Below are 12,703 nucleotides of genomic sequence, written 5' to 3'. Positions count from 1 at the left end.
ATATTCTAAAAATTTTTTGAATTGTAAGTGCCATGACCACATGAGTTGGTTAAACTTCTGACTGTGGTATAAATTCACTCTATCACATTGTGGATGTACTAAATCTAATAGATCGGAGTGAGTTTAATAATAAAAAATGCATGCAAATTATCTTAATTGAAATGTTCCTAAATTCTTTCTTCTTTTTATTCTTTCTTGAGTAATGTTAAGATGAAAAACAAAATGAAAGCATTGGGCTATATATATTAATAGATGAGATGAAATAATTGTTATGAAACTTAATTTTAATAAATATTAGAGGGACAAATATCATTTCATTAAATATTGTTTTCATTTTACTTTGTTTTAAAAAACAAGGCCAGGATTCTTTTTTTCATAGTAGAATGACTTTTATACTTTTGGATGACTATGTCAAATTCAACTTGACTTTTTTGAACTGAGTAAAGGAATATGTAGAATCTCATAAAAGTAAATTAATTGTGTTAGTATCATAGGACACACTCCATTAAAATGAGATAGCCAAGTTAGCAGCTGATTCTGGTTGTGTGCCAAAAAGTTATCAGAAATATTCAAAGATTTATAGAGATCAGATAGTTAATCATTTTCTTCAGAGTTTGGGCGATTTCCAAAATACTGACTAACATATGCCAACTCTGGAAAAAAAAAACTGTCTTAGTATAAGGGAACATTGAAAAAGTAGCTAGAAACTATTGACTGTCAAATTAAGCATATTGAAACAATAATGGTTATGTTAATTTTATACTTTTATGTATCTAATACTACTAAATGTCATGTTATTGAAATAACATTCATTATGGAATCAACTTATATATTTTCAAGGTGGAAAAAATAAATTCCAATAAATTCCAACCCTTCTCCTTTCTATTAGTAGAAAAGAAAAGTGATGTCATTTTCCTGAAAATCCAAAGAGACTGCTTATCACAAAGCATCCTAAAAAATTTCAAGAAATATTATAAAGATCTAATAAAGGTATTGTATCTTATCATCAGTGAATATTATCTTCTGAGCTTTATATTTAGTAATATAAAATATTTATATTACAATATAGAAGAAAGAAAACCATAGTTTCTATAGAGATGATTCAGGTTATGAAATGTATGTATAGAATACTATATAAGAGAAATACAACAAATTGTAGTAATTTCAAACTCATACTCAAGGTAATTGTCCTAATTTTACAATAGTTCATCATAGTTTCAAAGTCATATATGCTATAGTACTCTGAAATATATTTTATAAAATATGAGAGAAAGAATAGCGGAGAAATTGATTCTTTGTTGTGAATTTTTTTTTTTGCCACACCTGGTAATGCTCAGGGTCTACTCCTGGCTATGCACTCACTCTTGGCTTGGGGGTTCATATGGTCCACCAAGGGGATCAAACCATAGTCTATTCTAGGTTATTGTGTGTTAGGCAAATGCCCTACTGCCTGTGCCACCGCTCTGGCCCCATTGTGAATGTTTTTTCTTTACAACAGAAAGTATGGTACTACATCAATTCTATACTAGTTAGCCATTGTAGTAATAACTGTGCATTAATTAAATATTTTGATACTATAAATATAATTAATAAGAAAATATTTACTTTGAGTCCTTTGTTTATTCACTTATTTATTTCAAAATTTTGAAATTTTTAATATCCCCACGTAATGTTTCATAACTTTAAATAGAAGTTACATTGACTATTGACTCTCTTCTGCTCACAAAATTTATTCACTGCACTTTCAGTAGAGTAGTACTATCCCTCTCTTTATTTATTATCTATTTTCCCCACACAGTACATCAATATTGTCTCAGTCTGTATATTTGCTGTATAATTCTATTCTACGAACTATAATTTGCTGATTAGTATAGCTGCTCCTATACACAATACCAGATTGAAGACTTTCTTCTGCCAGGTTTGGAAAAATATTTTGGCAATAACTCCAAATATAAACTTCTTTCAGATTCCTCAAGAGAGGTGGGATGGAAAATTCCAAATTTCTCTCAGACATCGGTAACTTTTTAGAGCAAATCCAGTACATTAATCTACATGTCCAGTATATCAGTACTGCAAAGATTGGTTTGTCTCTTTATTCCACAGAAATGTTCAGTGTTTCCTTAACCAGAATTCATTAAATATATATTGTGAGTATAAAAAGGAAAATAAGAATGTATTATCACTAGGAAAACTTTCACTCATTTTATATGAAGAATCAAACATCTATTAAAAGAGAAAAACCTTAACCAAAAAATTGGTATTATGTTACCTCTGAGCTCAGGTTCTCCCAAGAAGATGGTTCTCTGTCTCAGTCTCCCTGTCTCTGTCATTCTGTGTCTCTTTGCCTCTGTCTCCATCTCTCTCTCTCTCTTCAATTCTCTATCTAAAGCTATTTTACTTCAACAATTAAGAAATCAGACATCGGTGCTCACTTTGGCAGCACATATATTAAAATTGGAACGATACAGAGAAGATTAGCAAGAAATCAGACATCTATTTGAAGAGTTTCAGCAGGATTTTTTCAACTTATCTATAATTTTATATAATAGAATAATTTTATATAATTATCTTTTCAGTTAAAAAAAGTGTCCTCTTAGATGGAAAATGCTTAAATAGGGAAACCTACTTTTGTGTCCTCCCATTTTTGGGGGTTTTCTAGTTCCATTTAGAAATTTTAAATCGACTAGAAGAATCTATATAATGAATGAATTATTTTCAAATGCTGCTTGTAGTTGTGTGAATGGAGAGAAATACATCACACGCTGTTAACTTTTTTGTTTGTTTGGTTTTTGGGGCCACATCAGGTGGCACTCAGGGATTATTCATGGCTCTGCTCTCAGAAATAGCTCTTGGTTCACTCTCTGGACCATTTGGGATGCTAGAGATCAATCAGGTTGCCAAGGTGCTCTACCTGCTGTGCTCAGGCACCATTGTTGACCTTTTTGATGGCTATTCCCATATTTATAAACATATTCTATCAGACATGTTCCTATCATATGTATCTCTACATATTGAATGGTATACATTTTCAAACAATTTTTAGGACACATGAAAAATAAAATGACAAATCAATGAAAAATTAGATGTACTTAAAATTGAATTCCCATTAATTGTGAGGGCTGCTGACGAACTAGAATAAGGCCCATAATATAATGACTCAGGATAAAGTTTCGTCACTTTTTAGTTCTCAATATAGAATCACTTAATCAAATCATCAGCAATAAATGTTTAAATTGATTAAACAGTATTTAAGAAATAAACTCAGTATTCTTTATTTTTATTACAATATAGATACACTTGGCCCATATTTTTAAAAACAAGGAGATGTGACTTCATAAATCTCATTATTAATATGCATTGGTATTAGTATTTAATGGTAATGCAACATTGAAATAAGTTCATTTGATTTTCGGCCTGATTTCACCCTTGGTGCGGCCCATCAGCCAGCCTGCTTTCCTGTGAGCTTTCCGGGGAGTCTGCCTTCCCGTGAGCCTTCCATGGAGGTGAGTCGACACGCCCAGAAAGGGAGGAGCCACTGAACTTCGCTGGATCTCAGATGCCAGCACCCTTCTGCCTCTCTACTCTGCTGTCCTGCATTTTCGGCCTGATTTCACCCTTGGTGCGGCTCATCAGCCAGCCTGCCTTCCTGTGAACTTTCCGGGGAGTCTGCCTTCCCGTGAGCCTTCCGTGGAGGTGAGTCGACAGGCCCAGAAAGGGAGGAGTCACTGAACTTCGCTGGATCTCAGATGCAAGCACCCTTCTGCCTCTCTACTCTGCTGTCCTGCATTTTTGGCCTGATTTTATCCTGGGTGCGGCCCATCTGCCAGCCTGCCTTCCTGTGAGCCTTCCGTGGAGGTGAGTCGACACGCCCAGAAAGGGAGAAGCCAGAGGAGCACGGTTGCTCCGCTCCCCTTCGCAACGGTGCACAGCATTTAGCCAATGAATACAATCACAACACGTAGAAAAACACGCAGTACTAGTGTGACAATGGGGAAACAACATGGGCCAGTGCCAGACATAGAGAATGAAGATGGCAACTCTGATGACTTGAACATGATCAACCACCTAGTCAGTCTCTCAGATAAGGAGTTTAGAGTTGCAATATGGAACATGTTCAAAGAACTCAAACAAAGTATAGAAGAGAAAACTAAAAAGAATCAGGAGAATATGAAGATAGAAATGAGAAAACTCCAAACGGAAATTTCAGATCAAATAACAGGTCTGAGAAACTCAGTAGATGAATTGAAGAAAAACATGTTTGAGATTTCCCACAGGTTAACAGCAGCTGAGGATAGAATCAGTACACTGGAAGATGAGATACATAACAATTACATACAGCAGAAGAAATTGGAAAAAAGCCTCAAAGCAAATGATCAAACAATGGAAAAATTACTCAAAGAATGGGAACAGATGAAAATAGAAGTCTATGATAAGCTCAACAGAAACAACTTAAGAATCATTGGAGTCCCAGAGACTCAGGAAGAAAATCTCCGGGAAGAATCAACAGTCAAGAACATCATTAAAGAGAAACTACCAGAGATAATGAATACATGTGATCAAATCCTGCATGCCCGAAGAGTGCCAACTAAAAGAGACCCCAGAAAAAACACCCCAAGACACATCCTAGTCACAATGACGAATCCCATAGATAGAGACAGAATTCTGAAAGCAGCAAGATCGAAAAGAGAAATTACATTTAAGGGAACATCTTTGAGATTTACTGCAGACCTGTCACCAGAAACACTCAAGGCCAGAAGGCAGTGGTGGGACATAGTGACAAAACTCAATGAAATAAATGCTTCGCCTAGAATACTGCACCCAGCAAAACTCACTTTTAGGTTTGAAGGAACAATACATAGTTTCACAGACAAACAACAGCTCAAAAACTTCACAGACTCAAAACCATTCTTAAAAGAAAAACTGAACGGCATACTTTAAGACAAGGCTTACCAACAGACACACCAAACTTTAATATAAAGATGGCACTAACTCCCAGGACAATTCTTTCTCTCAATGTCAATGGACTAAATGCACCAGTTAAGAGACACAGAGTGGCTAAATGGATCAAAAAACTCAATCCAACCTTCTGCTGCCTACAAGAAACGCACCTGAATAGTCAGAACAAACATAGACTCAAAATAAAAGGCTGGAGGAAAATCATCCAAGCAAACAACGCCCAAAAAAAAAGCAGGAGTGGCCATATTAATATCAGATGATGCAAACTTTATACTTAGGAAAGTAGTAAGGGACAAAGATGGACATTTTGTATTAATCAAGGGATATGTACAGCAGGAAGAAATCACCCTCCTAAACATATATGCACCGAATGAAAGGCCAGCAAAATATTTAATACAACTGTTGACAAATCTGAAAAATAATATCAATAACAACACAATAATTGTGGGAGACCTCAACACGGCATTGTCAACACTAGACAGGTCAACCAGACTGAAACCCAACAAGAATATACTAGACCTGAGGAGAGAAATGGAAGTAAGAGGCCTAGTAGATATATACAGGACACTCCACCCCCAGAGGCCTGGATACACATTTTTCTCTAATGTACATGGGACATTCTCTAGGATAGACTACATGTTAGCACACAAAACATATCTCCATAATATCAAGAGGATAGAAATTTTGCAGGCTGCCTTTGCTGACCACAAAGCCCTGAAATTATATATAAACTACAAAGGGACACAGAAGAAAAATTTTAACACCTGGAAGTTAAATAGCCTCATACTGAATAATCGGTGGGTCCGAGATGAAATCAAAGAGGAAATCAAAACCTTCCTGAAAACAAATGACAATGGAGAAACAATTTATCAGAACCTATGGGACACAGCAAAAGCAGTACTGAGAGGAAAATTTATAGCTTTGCAAGCACACATCAGGAAAGAAGAAGGGGCATACCTGAATAGCTTAATGACGCAGCTCATAGAATTAGAAAGTGCTCAACAAAAGGATCCAAAAATAGGGAGGCAGAAGGAAATAACAAAGCTGAGAGCAGAAATCAATGAAGTGGAAACCAGAAAAACCATCCAAAAGATCAACGAAAGCAGAAGTTGGTTCTTTGAAAAAATAAACAAGATTGATAGACCACTGGCAAAACTAACAAAGAAAGAAAGAGAGAGAAACTTGATAACTCGTATTAGGAATGAAAAAGGAGAGATCACTACTGATATGGTAGAGATTCAAAGGGTAATCAGAAACTACTTTGAGAAACTCTATGCCACTAAAAATGAAAACCTGGCAGAAATGGATAAATTTTTGGAATCTTATAATCTTCCACGATTGAATGAAGAGGATGTAGCATATCTAAACACACCCATTACTATTGAGGAAATTAAGAAAGTAATCAAATGTCTGCCCAAAAACAAAAGCCCAGGCCCAGATGGATTTACTAATGAATTCTTTCAAACCTTTCAAGAGGAACTACTACCAATCCTGGCAAGACTCTTTCATGAAATTGAAAAAACAGGAAAACTTCCAAATAGCTTTTATGAAGCCAACATTACCTTGATACCTAAACCAGACAGAGATGCTACGAAAAAAGAAAATTACAGACCAATATCGCTGATGAATGCAGATGCAAAGATCTTCAACAAAATCCTGGCAAATAGGATTCAATGCCTCATTAAGAAGATCATCCACTACGATCAAGTAGGTTTCATTCCAGGAATGCAAGGCTGGTTTAACATCCGTAAATCTATCAACATAATACACAACATCAACAGCAAGAAAAATAAAAATCACATGATCATATCAATCGACACAGAGAAAGCATTTGACAAGGTCCAACACCCATTCTTGATCAAAACTCTCAGCAAGATGGGAATGGAGGGAACCTTTCTCAATATAGTAAAGGCCATCTACCACAAGCCAGAGGCAAATATTGTCCTCAATGGAGAAAAACTGAAAGCCTTTCCTCTAAATTCTGGCACAAGACAATGCTGTCCTCTCTCACCACTCCTATTCAACATAGCACTGGAAGTACTCGCTATAGCGATTAGGCAAGAAAAGGATATCAAGGGAATCCAGATAGGAAAGGAAGAAGTCAAGCTCTCACTGTTTGCAGATGACATGATACTCTACTTAGAAAACCCCAAAGACTCTATCAAAAAGCTTCTAGAAACAATAGACTCATATAGCAAGGTGGCAGGCTACAAAATTAACACACAAAAATCAATGGCCTTCCTATACACCAATACTAATAAGGAAGAAATGGACATTAAGATAACAACTCCATTCACTATAGTGTCACACAAACTCAAATATCTTGGAATCAACTTGACTAAAAATGTGAAGGACCTATACAAGGAAAACTATAAAACTCTGCTCCAAGAAATAAGAGAGGACACACGGAAATGGAAGCATATACCCTGCTCATGGATTGGCAGGATTAACATCATTAAAATGGCAATACTCCCCAAAGCACTGTACAGATTTAATGCGATCCCCCTAAAGATACCCATGACATTCTTCAAAGAAGTGGACCAGGCACTTTTGAAATTTATTTGGAACAATAAACACCCTCGAATAGCTAAAGCAATCATTGGGAAAAAGAATATGGGAGGAATTACTTTCCCCAACTTTAAACTTTACTACAAAGCAATAGTTATCAAAACAGCATGGTATTGGAATAAAACAGGCCCTCAGATCAGTGGAATAAGCTTGAATACTCAGAGAATGTTCCCCAGACATACAATCATCTAATTTTTGATAAAGGAGCAAAAAATCCTAAATGGAACAAAGAAAGCCTCTTCAACAAGTGGTGTTGGCAAAACTGGGTAGCCACTTGCAAAAAATTGAACTTAGACCCCCAGCTAACATCATGTACGAAGGTAAAATCCAAATGGATTAAAGACCTTGATATCAGCCCCAAAACCATAAGATATATAGAACAATACGTAGGTAAAACACTCCAGGACATTGAGGCTAAAGGCATCTTCAAGGAAGAAACTGCACTTTCCAAGCAAGTGAAAGCAGAAATTAACAGATGGGAATATATTAAGCTGAGAAGCTTCTGCACCTCAAAGGAAATAGTGCCCAAGATACAAGAGCCACCCACTGAGTGGGAGAAACTATTCACCCAATACCCATCAGATAAGGGGCTAATCTCCAAAATATATAAGGCACTGACAGAACTTTACAAGAAAAAAACATCTAATCCCATCAAAAAATGGGGAGAAGAAATGAACAGACACTTTGACAAAGAAGAAATACAGATGGCCAAAAGATACATGAAAAAGTGCTCCACATCACTAATCATCAGGGAGATGCAAATCAAAACAACAATGAGATACCACCTCACACCCCAGAGAATGGCACACATCACAAAGAATGAGAATAAACAGTGTTGGCGGGGATGTGGGGAGAAAGGAACTCTTATCCACTGCTGGTGGGAATGCCGTCTAGTTCAACCTTTATGGAAAGCGATATGGAGATTCCTCCAAAAACTGGAAATCGAGCTCCCATACGATCTAGCTATACCACTCCTAGGAATATACCCTAGGAACACAAAAATACAATACAAAAACCCCTTCATTACACCTATATTCATTGCAGCTCTATTTACCATAGCAAGACTCTGGAAACAACCAAGATGCCCTTCAACAGACGAATGGCTAAAGAAACTGTGGTACATATACACAATGGAATATTATGCAGCTGTCAGGAGAGATGAAGTCATGAAATTTTCCTATACATGGATGTACACGGAATCTATTATGCTGAGTGAAATAAGTCAGAGAGAGAGAAAAACGCAGAATGGTCTCACACATTTATGGGTTTTAAGAAAAATGAAAGACATTCTTGCAATAATAACTTTCAGACACAAAAGAGTAAAGAGCTGGAAGTTCCAGCTCACCTCAGGAAGCTCATCACAAAGAGTGATGAGTTTAGTTGGATAAATAACTACATTTTGAACTGTCCTAATAATGAGAATGTATGAGGGAAATTGAGAACCTGTTTAGAGTACAGGCGGGGGTCGGGTGGGGAGGAGGGAGACTTGGGACATTGGTGATGGGAATGTTGCACTGGTGATGGGTGGTGTTAAAAAAAAAAAGAAAAAGTATAAAAGATGCACTACAATTTAGGATTGAAAAAAAAAAAAAAAGAAAAATGAGTGATCAACCTGCTACTCATAAATAAGGCAACATGGATGCTAACACCTTGGAATGTAACCTTTGCACCAGAAAATAAATCTTATATATATATATATATATAACATATATATATTACATATATATAACATATAATATATAATATAATATAATATAATATAATATAATATAATATAATATAATATAATATAATATAATATAATATAATATAATATATATATTACATGACTGAAACCCAAATATATATATATATATATATATATATGTTTGGGTTTCAGTCATGTAAAGAACACCACCATAAAAAAAAAAAAGAAATAAATATGAAATACTTTCTAGATTAGGGGTGGGTAAAATCTACATAATCAAATGATTAGAATTTTCCTAAAGACGATTCACCCATTGGTCACTTTAAATTTGTTCATTTTGTTCAAATGCAAAAGAATCCTTAAACAATGAGTACTCAGATGGGCATACAGTTGTTTCTACTAGAGTTGCTTATAAAACTGGTGACATGCAATATAAAAAAAAAAGAAATAAGTTCATTTAATAACAACAAATATATATTAATTTAATTAATCATAATAAACACATATCAGGTACTATTTTTAAAGTTATTTTTTCTATAACCTCTGTTACCCATCTTAGTAGAAATAAAAACAAAAGCTAGTGTATATAAGTAAGAGGAGTTTCTTTATTTTCTTTTTTGGGTTTTGGTTTTTGATTTTTGGGCCACACTGGGTGATGCTCAGGGGTTACTCCTGGCTATGCACTCAGAAATCGCTCCTTTATTGGGGGACCATATGGGACACCAAGGGATTGAACCTCAGTTAGTTCTAGGCTAACACAGGCAAAGGCAAACACCTTACATCTTGTGTCACTGCTCCAGCCCCAGGAGTTCTTATTTATTTGTTTGTTTGTTTGTGTTCCTATATTGCTCAGAGCTTTCTCCCAAATCTTCATTTAGGGATCACTCCTCGAATTGCTCAGGAAACCATATGGTGAGTCTAGAATTAAACTCGGATTGGTCACAAGCAAGGCAAGATACTATCTCTAAGCCTTATAAGGAAGAATTTGATATGTAATTGTGATTATGTGATTAATAGGAGATGCTGAGTAGATTTCAGAAACATTTAAACTATTTTTCTTCTGTCAAACATATTATTTTTTTCTTAACTGCAACTTGTACATTTCAGGTTGGGAGATATTTCATTTCTATATTAATTCAGAGAAACAGTAAAAGATCATTTGGCTTCTGAAGACGATAGTTAAGCTTCAAATTTGCCTGCCTCCGATCCAATAAAATGTCAGCCCATAAGAAAACATTTACCACATTTCTTCAACTATGTATTATAAGAAGCAGGAGTATAAAGTTCAAAACATAAGAAATAAGCATTATTTTATGAATTATACACAATGCATAAATAAAATTCTTTGCAGATTAGTTTTTCTTTGCTATTGGTATACAGTGACCACAATATCAGAGAATTAATAAACATATTTCTTATCATACAATTCAAGATAGAGGTATCTGATATAGTTCTTATTTGGTTAAAATCAGTGCCAGTCATATTGCATTCTTCCTGGTGTCTAAAGGGGAATATGTTCTCATGTCTCCACTTAGCTTATAAATTCTGCCTGCTTTTCTTAAATTATATATGTGTCTTTCCTCTCTAAGTCAGCAGAAACTAGGAGTGGTTAAATATTTTTAATATGGCTTATCTTTGATATTAATTTTTCCTCCTGTTTTTTCTTTTAAGTGATATTCTTGGGTTTTTATCTTGTATAGTATATTACATAGAAAATATAGTTCCTATTGTTAAGTGTGTTCCTTTTAAAAAATTGATTTAATCCACTCTTAAAGGAAGACTCATGACAGTTGCTTATGGTTCTTTGGAAACTTAATGACCTACAGTTTTAGAAAGTTGAACTGGTAAATATAGTTTCAAGAGTCAAACCTTAGAGGAAAAATCTTAATGGTTTTATATAACAAATAAAAATCACCTAAATATTAGAAATATTTCACAATAGATAAAATAGGAAAAACTGAAGCAATAGACATATTTATGTATTAATATTGAACATTTATATATTTCTTTCTTTTTTTTTTTTTTTTTGGTTTTTGGGCCACACCCTGTGACGCTCAGGGGTTACTCCTGGCTATGCGCTCAGAAGTTGCTCCTGGCTTCTTGGGGGACCATATGGGACGCCGGGGGATCGAACCGCGGTCCATCCTAGGCTAGCGCAGGCAAGGCAGGCACCTTACCTCCAGCGCCACCGCCCGGCCCCTATATATTTCTTTCTAATTTACTGTACAGTTACAAAAAATGTTTGTGGCATATATCATATATAATTTACATCAGATGGATGAAAATTTAGCATAGAGAAGTTAACATCAAAAATAAAGTCTCAGTTATCTTTCTGAATGTTTTTGAAATTATAGAAAAAAGGAGGATACAGAAGACATTAATAAAAATAATAAGGAACTGTCACATCAATGTCATATAACACGATGCAAGACTTTATTCTACAGGCATACAAAAGTATACTTTAGATAATTAAATTATTTCTTTTGCCTATCAGAAAACCACCCAAACTGGAAAAAGATGAGTGGAAAATAATGAAAAGACAGCTGTCTGAAAATGAAAGCAAAAATTGTGAGGCTGGAGCAATAACACAGGGCGTAGAGGTGGTTGCCTTGCATGTGGCTGATCCAAGTTCAATCTCCAGCATCCCATTTGGTTGTCCTAAGCCTGCCAGGAGCGATTTCTGAAAGCTGAGCCAGTAGTAACATCTGAGTCCTGCTGGGTGTGCTCCAAACCCAAAACAAACAAACAAAATTGCTTGCTGACTCAGTAAGAAAGGGGAAAAGCTCCACATTAAAAGTCATGCGATTTAATTAAATAAATGCTAAATATTTTTTACACTTTAATGTAATTTTACTTTTAATGTGATTTTAATATGATTTGTTTTGCATATTTTAAGTACTTTTATAAAATATAATTTTAATTACAATTGTTTTCTTTATATCTATGGAAATTATTTCCAAACCAAATGTAACTTTATTTAAATTATGCATTTTCTATAAGTATAAACACATTTATTAAAAAAATAAAATTGTATTGTTTGTAAAGAAATTGAACTTAAAGGGAAATATTTTACTGAGTAATTTTTGTATTATTTTCAAAATGTGAATTTATTTTATTTATTATAACAGTCTAGTGTTGAACTTTTTTCTTAAAATGGGATAGTTACTTTTCCAGTAAAATTTGTGTAATTTTACTGAGGCAATAGTGTCACTAAGTCTGTTATTTGTGATTTGCACAACCACTTTCCCCTCTCTCTTGTCTTTGTATATACTCAGTGACATCTTTGAATGCAGAAAAATATATAGCCTTGAAGTAAAGTATTTATACGAAAGAAAGATAAAACTTAGTATTTTAGTTATACTGTTTAGTTGCACTAGATCTGCTAGTTAAATGTCCATTAAATTTCTGGACAGAAAAACTTGACAATTTTGGGGTTCAGAAATTCAAAGTTGCTGTCAGGGTAGCAATGATAATAATCAGATATGTGAAGGA

General features: G+C 34.7%; 1 pseudogene; it reads left to right on the top strand.

The window, feature by feature from the left end:
* Window positions 1-2,424: 2,424 nt before the first annotated feature.
* Window positions 2,425-2,520, top strand: LOC126033215 (uncharacterized; annotated as a pseudogene).
* Window positions 2,521-12,703: the final 10,183 nt, after the last annotated feature.

Source organism: Suncus etruscus, chromosome 16, assembly GCF_024139225.1.
Source record: "Suncus etruscus isolate mSunEtr1 chromosome 16, mSunEtr1.pri.cur, whole genome shotgun sequence".
In the NCBI taxonomy this organism is placed as follows: Eukaryota; Metazoa; Chordata; class Mammalia; order Eulipotyphla; family Soricidae; genus Suncus; species Suncus etruscus.
This window is presented reverse-complemented; position numbering and strand designations above follow the sequence as displayed.